This window comes from Oncorhynchus keta, chromosome 34 (genome assembly GCF_023373465.1).
Source record: "Oncorhynchus keta strain PuntledgeMale-10-30-2019 chromosome 34, Oket_V2, whole genome shotgun sequence".
Classification (NCBI taxonomy): domain Eukaryota; kingdom Metazoa; phylum Chordata; class Actinopteri; order Salmoniformes; family Salmonidae; genus Oncorhynchus; species Oncorhynchus keta.
Window position 1 is genome coordinate 2,023,813 of NC_068454.1, and position 12,411 is coordinate 2,036,223.

A 12,411-nucleotide genomic window follows, 5' to 3' on the forward strand; every position below is an offset into this window, starting at 1 on the left:
CTCCTCTAACCACTGGGCTACCTGCCTCCTCTAACCACTAGGCTACCTGCCTCCTCTAACCACTAGGCTACCTGCCTCCTCTAACCACTAGGCTACCTGCCTCCTCTAACCACTAGGCTACCTGCCTCCTCTAACCACTAGGCTACCTGCCTCCTCTAACCACTGGGCTACCTGCCTCCTCTAACCACTAGGCTACCTGCCTCCTCTAACCACTAGGCTACCTCCCTCCTCTAACCACCAGGCTACCTGCCTCCTCTAACCACCAGACTACCTGCCTCCTCTAACCACCAGGCTACCTGCCTCCTCTAACCACTAGGCTACCTGCTTCCTCTAACCACTAGGCTACCTGCCTCCTCTAACCACTAGGCTACCTGCCTCCTCTAACCACTAGGCTACCTGTCTCCTCTAACCACTAGACTACCTCCCTCCTCTAACCACTAGGCTACCTGCCTCCTCTAACCACTAGACTACCTCCTCCTCTAACCACTAGGCTACCAGCCTCCTCTAACCACTAGGCTACCTGTCTCCTCTAACCACTAGACTACCTCCCTCCTCTAACCACTAGGCTACCTGCCTCCTCTAACCACTAGGCTACCTGCCTCCTCTAACCACTAGGCTACCTGCCTCCTCTAACCACTAGGCTACCTGCCTCCTCTAACCACTAGGCTACCTGTCTCCTCTAACCACTAGGCTACCTGCCTCCTCTAACCACTAGGCTACCTGCCTCCTCTAACCACTAGGCTACCTGCCTCCTCTAACCACTAGGCTACCTGCCTCCTCTAACCACTAGGCTACCTGCCTCCTCTAACCACTAGGCTACCTGCCTCCTCTAACCACTAGGCTACCTGCCTCCTCTAACCACTAGGCTACCTGTCTCCTCTAACCACTAGGCTACCTGCCTCCTCTAACCACTAGGCTACCTGTCTCCTCTAACCACTAGGCTACCTGTCTCCTCTAACCACTAGGCTACCTGCCTCCTCTAACCACTAGGCTACCTGCCTCCTCTAACCACTAGGCTACCTGTCTCCTCTAACCACTAGGCTACCTGCCTCCTCTAACCACTAGGCTACCTGCCTCCTCTAACCACTAGGCTACCTGCCTCCTCTAACCACTAGGCTACCTGCCTCCTCTAACCACTAGGCTACCTGCCTCCTCTAACCACTAGGCTACCTGTCTCCTCTAACCACTAGGCTACCTGTCTCCTCTAACCACTAGGCTACCTGCCTCCTCTAACCACTAGGCTACCTGCCTCCTCTAACCACTAGGCTACCTGCCTCCTCTAACCACTAGGCTACCTGCCTCCTCTAACCACTAGGCTACCTGCCTCCTCTAACCACTAGGCTACCTGCCTCCTCTAACCACTAGGCTACCTGCCTCCTCTAACCACTAGGCTACCTGCCTCCTCTAACCACTAGGCTACCTGTCCTCCTCTAACCACTAGGCTACCTGCCTCCTCTAACCACTAGGCTACCTGCCTCCTCTAACCACTAGGCTACCTGCCTCCTCTAACCACTAGGCTACCTGCCTCCTCTAACCACTAGGCTACCTGGCTCCTCTAACCACTAGGCTACCTGCCTCCTCTAACCACTAGGCTACCTGCCTCCTCTAACCACTAGGCTACCTGCCTCCTCTAACCACTAGGCTACCTGCCTCCTCTAACCACTAGGCTACCTGCCTCCTCTAACCACTAGGCTACCTGCCTCCTCTAACCACTAGGCTACCTGCCTCCTCTAACCACTAGGCTACCTGCCTCCTCTAACCACTAGGCTACCTGCCTCCTCTAACCACTAGGCTACCTGCCTCCTCTAACCACTAGGCTACCTGCCTCCTCTAACCACTAGGCTACCTGCCTCCTCTAACCACTAGGCTACCTGCCTCCTCTAACCACTAGGCTACCTGGCTCCTCTAACCACTAGGCTACCTGGCTCCTCTAACCACTAGGCTACCTGGCTCCTCTAACCACTAGGCTACCTGCCTCCTCTAACCACTAGGCTACCTGCCTCCTCTAACCACTAGGCTACCTGCCTCCTCTAACCACTGGGCTACCTGCCTCCTCTAACCACTAGGCTACCTGCCTCCTCTAACCACTGGGCTACCTGCCTCCTCTAACCACTAGGCTACCTGCCTCCTCTAACCACTAGGCTACCTGCCTCCTCTAACCACTAGGCTACCTGCCTCCTCTAACCACTGGGCTACCTGCCTCCTCTAACCACCCCGGCCACCTGCCTCCTCTAACCACTAGGTTACCTGCCTCCTCTAACCACTGGGCTACCTGCCTCCTCTAACCACTAGGCTACCTGCCTCCTCTAACCACTAGGCTACCTGCCTCCTCTAACCACTAGGCTACCTGCCTCCTCTAACCACTAGGCTACCTGCCTCCTCTAACCACTAGGCTACCTGCCTCCTCTAACCACTAGGCTACCTGCCTCCTCTAACCACTAGGCTACCTGCCTCCTCTAACCACTGGGCTACCTGCCTCCTCTAACCACTAGGCTACCTGCCTCCTCTAACCACTAGGCTACCTGCCTCCTCTAACCACCAGGCTACCTGCCTCCTCTAACCACTAGACTACCTGCCTCCTCTAACCACTAGGCTACCTGCCTCCTCTAACCACTAGGCTACCTGCCTCCTCTAACCACTAGGCTACCTGCCTCCTCTAACCACTAGACTACCTGCCTCCTCTAACCACTAGGCTACCTGCCTCCTCTAACCACTAGACTACCTCCCTCCTCTAACCACTAGGCTACCTGCCTCCTCTAACCACTAGGCTACCTGCCTCCTCTAACCACTAGGCTACCTGCCTCCTCTAACCACTAGGCTACCTGTCTCCTCTAACCACTAGGCTACCTGCCTCCTCTAACCACTAGGCTACCTGCCTCCTCTAACCACTAGGCTACCTGCCTCCTCTAACCACTAGGCTACCTGTCTCCTCTAACCACTAGGCTACCTGCCTCCTCTAACCACTAGGCTACCTGCCTCCTCTAACCACTAGGCCACCTGCCTCCTCTAACCACTAGGCTACCTGCCTCCTCTAACCACTAGGCTACCTGCCTCCTCTAACCACTAGGCTACCTGCCTCCTCTAACCACTAGGCCACCTGCCTCCTCTAACCACTAGGCTACCTGCCTCCTCTAACCACTAGGCTACCTGCCTCCTCTAACCACTAGGCTACCTGCCTCCTCTAACCACTAGGCCACCTGCCTCCTCTAACCACTAGGCCACCTGCCTCCTCTAACCACTAGGCTACCTGCCTCCTCTAACCACTAGGTTACCTGCCTCCTCTAACCACTAGGCTACCTGCCTCCTCTAACCACTAGGCTACCTGCCTCCTCTAACCACTAGGCTACCTGCCTCCTCTCACCACTAGGCCACCTGCCTCCTCTAACCACTAGGCCACCTGCCTCCTCTAACCACTAGGCTACCTGCCTCCTCTAACCACTAGGTTACCTGCCTCCTCTAACCACTAGGCTACCTGCCTCCTCTAACCACTAGGCTACCTGCCTCCTCTAACCACTAGGCTACCTGCCTCCTCTAACCACTAGGCTACCTGCCTCCTCTAACCACTAGGTTACCTGCCTCCTCTAACCACTAGGCCACCTGCCTCCTCTCACCACTAGGCTACCTGCCTCCTCTAACCACTAGGCTACCTGCCTCCTCTAACCACTAGGCTACCTGCCTCCTCTAACCACTAGGCTACCTGCCTCCTCTAACCACTAGGCTACCTGCCTCCTCTAACCACTAGGCTACCTGCCTCCTCTAACCACTAGGCTACCTGCCTCCTCTAACCACTAGGCTACCTGCCTCCTCTAACCACTAGGCTACCTGCCTCCTCTAACCACTAGGTTACCTGCCTCCTCTAACCACTAGGCTACCTGCCTCCTCAACCACTAGGCTACCTGCCTCCTCTAACCACTAGGCTACCTGCCTCCTCTAACCACTAGGCTACCTGCCTCCTCTAACCACTAGGCTACCTGCCTCCTCTAACCACTAGGCTACCTGCCTCCTCTAACCACTAGGCTACCTGCCTCCTCTAACCACTAGGCTACCTGCCTCCTCTCACCACTAGGCCACCTGCCTCCTCTAACCACTAGACTACCTGGCTCCTCTAACCACTAGACCACCTGCCTCCTCTAACCACTAGGCCACCTGCCTCCTCTAACCACTAGGTTACCTGCCTCCTCTAACCACTAGGTTACCTGCCTCCTCTAACCACTAGGCTACCTGCCTCCTCTAACCACTAGGCTACCTGCCTCCTCTAACCACTAGGCTACCTGCCTCCTCTAACCACTAGGCTACCTGCCTCCTCTCACCACTAGGCCACCTGCCTCCTCTAACCACTAGGCCACCTGCCTCCTCTAACCACTAGGCTACCTGCCTCCTCTAACCACTAGGTTACCTGCCTCCTCTAACCACTAGGCTACCTGCCTCCTCTAACCACTAGGTTACCTGCCTCCTCTAACCACTAGGCCACCTGCCTCCTCTAACCACTAGGCTACCTGCCTCCTCTAACCACTAGGTTACCTGCCTCCTCTAACCACTAGGCCACCTGCCTCCTCTCACCACTAGGCTACCTGCCTCCTCTAACCACTAGGCTACCTGCCTCCTCTAACCACTAGGTTACCTGCCTCCTCTAACCACTAGGCTACCTGCCTCCTCTAACCACTAGGCCACCTGCCTCCTCTCACCACTAGGCTACCTGCCTCCTCTAACCACTAGGCTACCTGCCTCCTCTAACCACTAGACTACCTGCCTCCTCTAACCACTAGGCCACCTGCCTCCTCTAACCACTAGGTTACCTGCCTCCTCTAACCACTAGGCTACCTGCCTCCTCAAACCACTAGACTACCTGCCTCCTCTAACCACTTGGCTACCTGCCTCCTCTAACCACTAGGCTACCTGCCTCCTCTAACCACTAGGTTACCTGCCTCCTCTAACCACTAGGCTACCTGCCTCCTCTAACCACTAGGCTACCTGCCTCTCTAACCACTAGGCTACCTGCCTCCTCTCACCACTAGGCCACCTGCCTCCTCTAACCACTAGACTACCTGGCTCCTCTAACCACTAGACCACCTGCCTCCTCTAACCACTAGGCCACCTGCCTCCTCTAACCACTAGGTTACCTGCCTCCTCTAACCACTAGGTTACCTGCCTCCTCTAACCACTAGGCTACCTGCCTCCTCTAACCACTAGGTTACCTGCCTCCTCTAACCACTAGGCTACCTGCCTCCTCTAACCACTAGGCTACCTGCCTCCTCTAACCACTAGGCTACCTGCCTCCTCTAACCACTAGGCTACCTGCCTCCTCTAACCACTAGGCTACCTGCCTCCTCTCACCACTAGGCTACCTGCCTCCTCTAACCACTAGACTACCTGCCTCCTCTAACCACTTGGCCACCTGCCTCCTCTAACCACTAGGCCACCTGCCTCCTCTAACCACTAGGTTACCTGCCTCCTCTAACCACTAGGTTACCTGCCTCCTCTAACCACTAGGCTACCTGCCTCCTCTAACCACTAGGTTACCTGCCTCCTCTAACCACTAGGTTACCTGCCTCCTCTAACCACTAGGTTACCTGCCTCCTCTAACCACTAGGTTACCTGCCTCCTCTAACCACTAGGCCACCTGCCTCCTCTAACCACTAAAAGCCTTTATGTTTCCTTTACTTTGGCAATATCCTGTACATCATGAATGCATCCTTCTAAAATCATTAACATGTTAAAACATGAGTACCGTGTTTCATCAACAACATAAAAACACCAACATGACAGAACATCACAAAATGTTAAAAGATTATAGCCTTCCTGTCGACCCGATAAACAGCCTGCTCTCGCTAGTCCAGGATAGGCTGACAGATGTGAACGTGTGTGATTGATAATTTGTTCCTGTTCTAATCATAGCTCCTGTTCATCCTCCCAGACACTTCAAGTAGTTATACTAGCCAGGGTTTTAATCATCATTCTCTGTGTCCCTGCGCTCCTCCCTGCAGCACAGAGACAGGACATTAAAGTTGCCAGTTCAATTAGCTCTGTGTGTTCACTCCAGGCCTTCTGCTCTGTTAGCTAACGAGCTGACACGCCCACCAATAGAACTGGCTGTTTTTTAATCAGGTGTTTCTCTCCTCCGCGATGGACAGAACGAGAGGAAATCATTCATTAGTATCACCCACTGAACCCCAACCCTCCCAGGGCACGTCCCAAATGGCTATTCCCTATATAGTTCACTACTTTTGACCAGGGCCCATTTTGACCTGTCTAAAGTAGTTCACTATATAGGGAATAGGGCTCTGGTCTATAGTAGTGCACTATATAGGGAATAGGGCTCTGGTCTATAGTAGTGCACTATATAGGGAATAGGGCTCTGGTCTATAGTAGTGCACTATATAGGGAATAGGGCTCTGGTCTATAGTAGTGCACTATATAGGGAATAGGGCTCTGGTCTATAGTAGTGCACTATATAGGGAATAGGGCTCTGGTCTAAAGTAGTACCACTATATAGGGAATAGGGCTCTGGTCTAAAGTAGTTCCACTATATAGGGAATAGGGCTCTGGTCTAAAGTAGTACCACTATATAGGGAATAGGGCTCTGGTCTAAAGTAGTTCCACTATATAGGGAATAGGGTTCTGGTCTATAGTAGTACCACTATATAGGGAATAGGGCTGTGGTCTATAGTAGTGCATTATATAGGGAATAGGGCTCTGGTCTATAGTGGTACCACTATATATAGGGAATAGGGCTCTGGTCTAAAGTAGTTCCACTATATAGGGAATAGGGTTCTGGTCTATAGTAGTACCACTATATAGGGAATAGGGCTCTGGTCTATAGTAGTGCACTATATAGGGAATATGGTGCCATTTAGGATGCAATCCCCCTCTTTTCTCCTTCTCCTCCTCCTCCTCCTCTCTCTCCTCCTCCTCCTCTCTCTCCTCCTCTTTCTCCTCCTCCTCCTCTCTCTCCTCCTTCTCCTCTCTCTCCTCCTCCTTCTCCTTCTCCTCCTCTCTCTCCTCCTCCTCCTCTCTCTCCTCCTCCTCTCTCTCCTACTCTCTCTCCTCCTCTTTCTCTTCCTCCTTCTCTCTCCTCCTCTCTCTCCTCCTCCTCTCTCTCCTCCTCCTTCTCTCTCCTCCTCCTCTCTCTCCTCCTCCCCTCTCTCCTCCTCCTCTCTCTCCTCCTCCTTCTCTCTTCTCCTCCTCTCTCTCCTCCTCCTTCTCCTCTCTCTCCTCTTCCTTCTCCTCTCTCTCCTCCTCTCTCTCCTCCTCCTTCTCCTCTCTCTCCTCTTCCTTCTCCTCTCTCTCCTCCTCTCTCTCCTCCTTCTCCTCTCTCTCAACTTCCTCCTCCTTGTCCTTTACACACTCTCCAGTATAATTTAATTTCTACTCTCTCATAAACTGTCTCCCAAATGCTACAAACAGGTGACAATCTTCAACCTCACACGTTGACATGGGAGGAACTGCGTGTGACGATCTTCAACCTCACACGCTGACATGGGAGGACCTGCGTGTGACGAGCTTCAACCTCACACGTTGACATGGGGGGACCTGCGTGTGACGAGCTTCAACCTCACACGCTGACATGGGAGGACCTGCGTGTGACGAGCTTCAACCTCACACGCTGACATGGGGGGACCTGCGTGTGACGAGCTTCAACCTCACACGCTGACATGGGAGGACCTGCGTGTGACGAGCTTCAACCTCACACGCTGACATGGGAGGACCTGCGTGTGACGAGCTTCAACCTCACACGCTGACATGGGAGGACCTGCGTGTGACGAGCTTCAACCTCACACGCTGACATGGGAGGACCTGCGTGTGACGAGCTTCAACCTCACACGTTGACATGGGAGGACCTGCGTGTGACGAGCTTCAACCTCACACGCTGACATGGGAGGACCTGCGTGTGATGAGCTTCAACCTCACACGCTGACATGGGAGGACCTGCGTGTGACGAGCTTCAACCTCACACGCTGACATGGGAGGACCTGCGTGTGACGAGCTTCAACCTCACACGTTGACATGGGAGGACCTGCGTGTGACGAGCTTCAACCTCACACGCTGACATGGGAGGACCTGCGTGTGACGAGCTTCAACCTCACACGCTGACATGGGATGACCTGCGTGTGACGAGCTTCAACCTCACACGCTGACATGGGAGGACCTGCGTGTGACGAGCTTCAACCTCACCTCAGCACAAGAGGCATCACAGCAGTACCTGCTTCACATCCAGCTGTGATTGGGAGTCTCATAGGGCAGCGCACAGTTGGCTGGGGGTCGGCTGGGGGTCGGCTGTCATTGTTATGAGAATTTGTTCTTAACTGACTTGTTTAGTTAAATAAAGGTTAAATAAAATAAGACATTTTTTAAAAAGTAGGAGTTTTCATCCCATTAGGAGTTGTCATCCTTGATACATTATTGGAGTAATATTGGAGTAATATTGGAGTAATATTGGAGTAATATTGCTGATCTTGAGCCTCCCAAGTGTTGGTTATAAAACCTTCTATTTGCAGATGCATATGTAGCTCAATAGAGCAGCACCCTGCGTTGTCGCAACATAAATTACCATACTAAACATGTTTCTATGAAAGTTTTCTTTCCTGCTCGTCGTTATTTAGAATCACCTTCTATCTGTCGCCAGGATAATACATTCCTGGGAGAGAGAGGTGACGGGGTTAACTGCTAAAACCAGGTGGCTAGTTTACCGTTGCATGTAAAACAGACATGCTAATCTCCTGAGTGCTCCCGAACGAACGCCCTGCTCTGTGAAAACCTGTCTGGAGTATTTAAATGACCTGGGTGTTTCAAACCAAGGTCAGGGTACAAACACAGGGCCTCTCTACTGTTCAAACATTCTGCTGAAGACTAATCTCCTCTACGAAATGACATTAGGCTTTAGGACTATATATTTCTCAAGGACTTGGTGGTGGTGTGGCATGTCAGCACCATGACTCAGCACTACGGCAGATCAACATTAAGGATAGAGAAAATAGTTTTTCATTAAAACAGCTCAATTGGCTGCCACTCTAAACTAAAGTTAGGATTGATCCGACCAAACGTTCTCGAACAAGAAATATTGTCTTCTGCAGCTTCCTGTGTAAGTGTAGGTATGCCCCCCTCTGAGTAGCACTCTGCCCCCTGACACCTCCTAAACAAAACAAAACGGCAGCTTATTTAGGAAGTGGTAGGTCGGAGCCAGGACAAGACGACCCGAGGGGCTAACGGCGAAATTAGCAATCCGTTAATTGGCTGTTTTGTCAAGGGTTCTGACAGGCTGAGAGGGGGGGGCTGTCAACGGATCATCTATCTTCTGTCCCGCGCAGAGCATGACATTTCATTCACTGATTAGAATCCACCTCCTTCTCTCTGATTTACCCCTCTCTCTCTCTCGCCCCCTCCTCCCCTCCTGCTCCCTCTCCTCTCGCCCCCTCCTCCCCTCCTGCTCCCTCTCCTCTCCTCTCCTCTCCTCTCCTCTCCTCTCCTCCCCTCCCCTCCCTCCCTTCCCTTCCCTTCCCAAACCCTCCCCTCCTGCTCCCTCTCCTCTCCTCTCTCTCTCTCCTCTCCTCTCTCTCCTCTCCTCTCCTCTCCTCTCCTCTCTTCTCTTCTCTTCTCTTCTCTTCTCTCCTCTCCTCTCCTCTCCTCTCCTCTCCTCTCCTCTCCTCTCCTCTCTTCTCTTCTCTTCTCTTCTCTTCTCCTCTCCTCTCTCTCTCTCCTCTCCTCTCCTCTTCCTTCCCTTCCCTTCCCTTCCTTCCCAAACCCTCCCCTCCCTTCCCTTCCCTTCCCTTCCCTTCCCTTCCCTTCCCTTCCCTTCCCTTCCCTTCCCTTCCCTTCCCTTCCCTTCCCTTCCCCTTCCCTTCCCTTCCCTCCCCTCCCTCCCCTCCCCTCCCTCCCCTCCCCTCCCCAAACCCCCCCCTCCCTCCCATCCCATCCCCTCCCCTCCCTTCCCTTCCCTTCCTTCCCTTCCCTTCCCTTCCCAAACCCTCCCCTCCCTTCCCTTCCCCTCCCCTTCCCCTTCCCCTTCCCCCCCTTCCCCTTCCCCCCTTCCCTCCCCTCCCCTTCAAAAAACCCTCCCCTTCCCCTTCCCCTTCCCCTCCCCTTCCCTCCCCTCCCCTCCCTCCCCTCCCCTCCCCTTCCCAAACCCTCCCCTTCCCCTTCCCCTTCCCCTTCCCCTTCCCCTTCCCCTTCCCCTCCCCTCCCTCCCCTCCCCTCCCCTCCCCTTCCCAAACCCTCCCCTTCCCTCCCATCCCCTCCCCTCCCTCCACCAGCTGCCTCTGCCTCCAGTCAGCCTAACAGGAGTGGTAACAATGGAACATTATGAGGGTAACTATCTCCATTCGGTTCATTGTGTATCAGCAGCAGGTATTAATGGGGAAGGAGGGGAGGGGTCTTTGATTAAGATGGAGGATTTATGGCAGAACAGACACCGCAGGCAGAAACAGTTAATCCCACACAGGAACCAGTTAGTTCCACACAGGAACCAGTTAGTTCCACACAGGAACCAGTTAGTCCCACACAGGAACCAGTTAGTTCCACACAGGAACCAGTTAGTTCCACACAGGAACCAGTTAGTTCCACACAGGAACCAGTTAGTCCCACACAGGAACCAGTTAGTCCCACACAGGAACCAGTTAGTCCCACACAGGAACCAGTTAGTCCCACACAGGAACCAGTTAGTCCCACACAGGAACCAGTTAGTCCCACACAGGAACCAGTTAGTCCCACACAGGAACCAGTTAGTCCCACACAGGAACCAGTTAGTTCCACACAGGAACCAGTTAGTCCCACACAGGAACCAGTTAGTCCCACACAGGAACCAGTTAGTCCCACACAGGAACCAGTTAGTCCCACACAGGAACCAGTTAGTCCCACACAGGAACCAGTTAATCCCACAGGAACCAGTTAAACCAGTTAGTTCCACACAGGAACCAGTTAGTCCCACACAGGAACCAGTTAGTTCCACACAGGAACCAGTTAGTCCCACACAGGAACCAGTTAGTCCCACACAGGAACCAGTTAGTCCCACACAGGAACCAGTTAGTCCCACACAGGAACCAGTTAGTTCCACACAGGAACCAGTTAGTCCCACACAGGAACCAGTTAGTCCCACACAGGAACCAGTTAGTCCCACACAGGAACCAGTTAGTCCCACACAGGAACCAGTTAGTCCCACACAGGAACCAGTTAGTTCCACACAGGAACCAGTTAGTCCCACACAGGAACCAGTTAGTCCCACACAGGAACCAGTTAGTCCCACACAGGAACCAGTTAGTCCACACAGGAACCAGTTAGTCCCAACCAGTTAATCCCACACAGGAACCAGTTAATCCCAACTAGGAACTAGTTAATCCCACACATTAGAACCAGTTAGTCCCACACAGGAGCCAGTTAATCCCACACAGGAACTAGTTAATCCCACACAGGAACCAGTTAATCCCACACAGGAACCAGTTAATCCCACACAGGAACCAGTTAGTCCCACACAGGAACCAGTTAGTCCCACACAGGAGACAGTTAATCCCACACAGGAACCAGTTAGTCCCACACAGGAACTAGTTAGTCCCACACAGGAACTAGTTAGTCCCACACAGGAACCAGTTAATCCCACACAGAAACCAGTTAATCCACAGGAACTAGTTAGTCCCACACAGGAACTAGTTAATCCCACACAGGAACCAGTTAATCCCACACAGGAACCAGTTAGTCCCACACAGGAACAAGTTAGTCCCACACAGGAACCAGTTAGTCCCACACAGGAACTAGTTAATCCCACACAGGAACCAGTTAATCCCACACAGGAACCAGTTAGTCCCACACAGGAACCAGTTAATCCCACACAGGAACGAGTTAGTCCCACACAGGAACCAGTTAGTCCCACACAGGAACTAGTTAGTCCCACACAGGAAATAGTTAGTCCCACACAGGAACTAGTTAGTCCCACACAGGAACCAGTTAGTCCCACACAGGAACTAGTTAGTCCCACACAGGAACCAGTTAGTCCCACACAGGAACCAGTTAGTCCCACACAGGAACTAGTTAGTCCACAGGAACTAGTTAGTCCCACAGGAACAGGAACCAGTTAGTTAGTCCCACACAGGAACCAGTTAGTCCCACACAGGAACCAGTTAATCCCACACATGAACCAGTTAGTCCCACACAGGAACTAGTTAATCCCACACAGGAACCAGTTAGTCCCCCACAGGAACTAGTTAGTCCCACACAGGAACCAGTTAGTCCCACACAGGAACTAGTTAGTCCCACACAGGAAATAGTTAGTCCCACACAGGAACTAGTTAGTCCCACACAGGAACTAGTTAGTCCCACACAGGAACCAGTTAGTCCCACACAGGAACTAGTTAGTCCCACACACGAACTAGTTAGTCCCACACAGGAACCAGTTAGTCCCACACAGGAACCAGTTAATCCCACACA

General features: G+C 52.9%; 1 long non-coding RNA gene across 16 annotated transcripts; it reads right to left on the bottom strand.

Moving 5' to 3' along the window:
* Positions 1-483: 483 nt before the first annotated feature.
* Positions 484-5,353, bottom strand: LOC127914933 (uncharacterized). Of its 16 annotated transcripts, XR_008089466.1 has the most exons (7): positions 5,121-5,353; positions 4,147-4,271; positions 3,623-3,847; positions 2,798-3,272; positions 2,673-2,747; positions 2,548-2,622; positions 484-1,270 (listed from the first exon to the last, which is right to left on the bottom strand). It is a non-coding gene; the product is annotated as an uncharacterized LOC127914933 (long non-coding RNA). The 16 variants fall into 16 exon arrangements; XR_008089461.1 differs by having other exon boundaries at positions 485-1,045; positions 1,146-1,220; positions 2,523-3,272; XR_008089470.1 differs by having other exon boundaries at positions 485-970; positions 1,171-1,220; positions 2,473-3,272.
* Between the last annotated feature and the right edge of the window lie 7,058 nt (positions 5,354-12,411).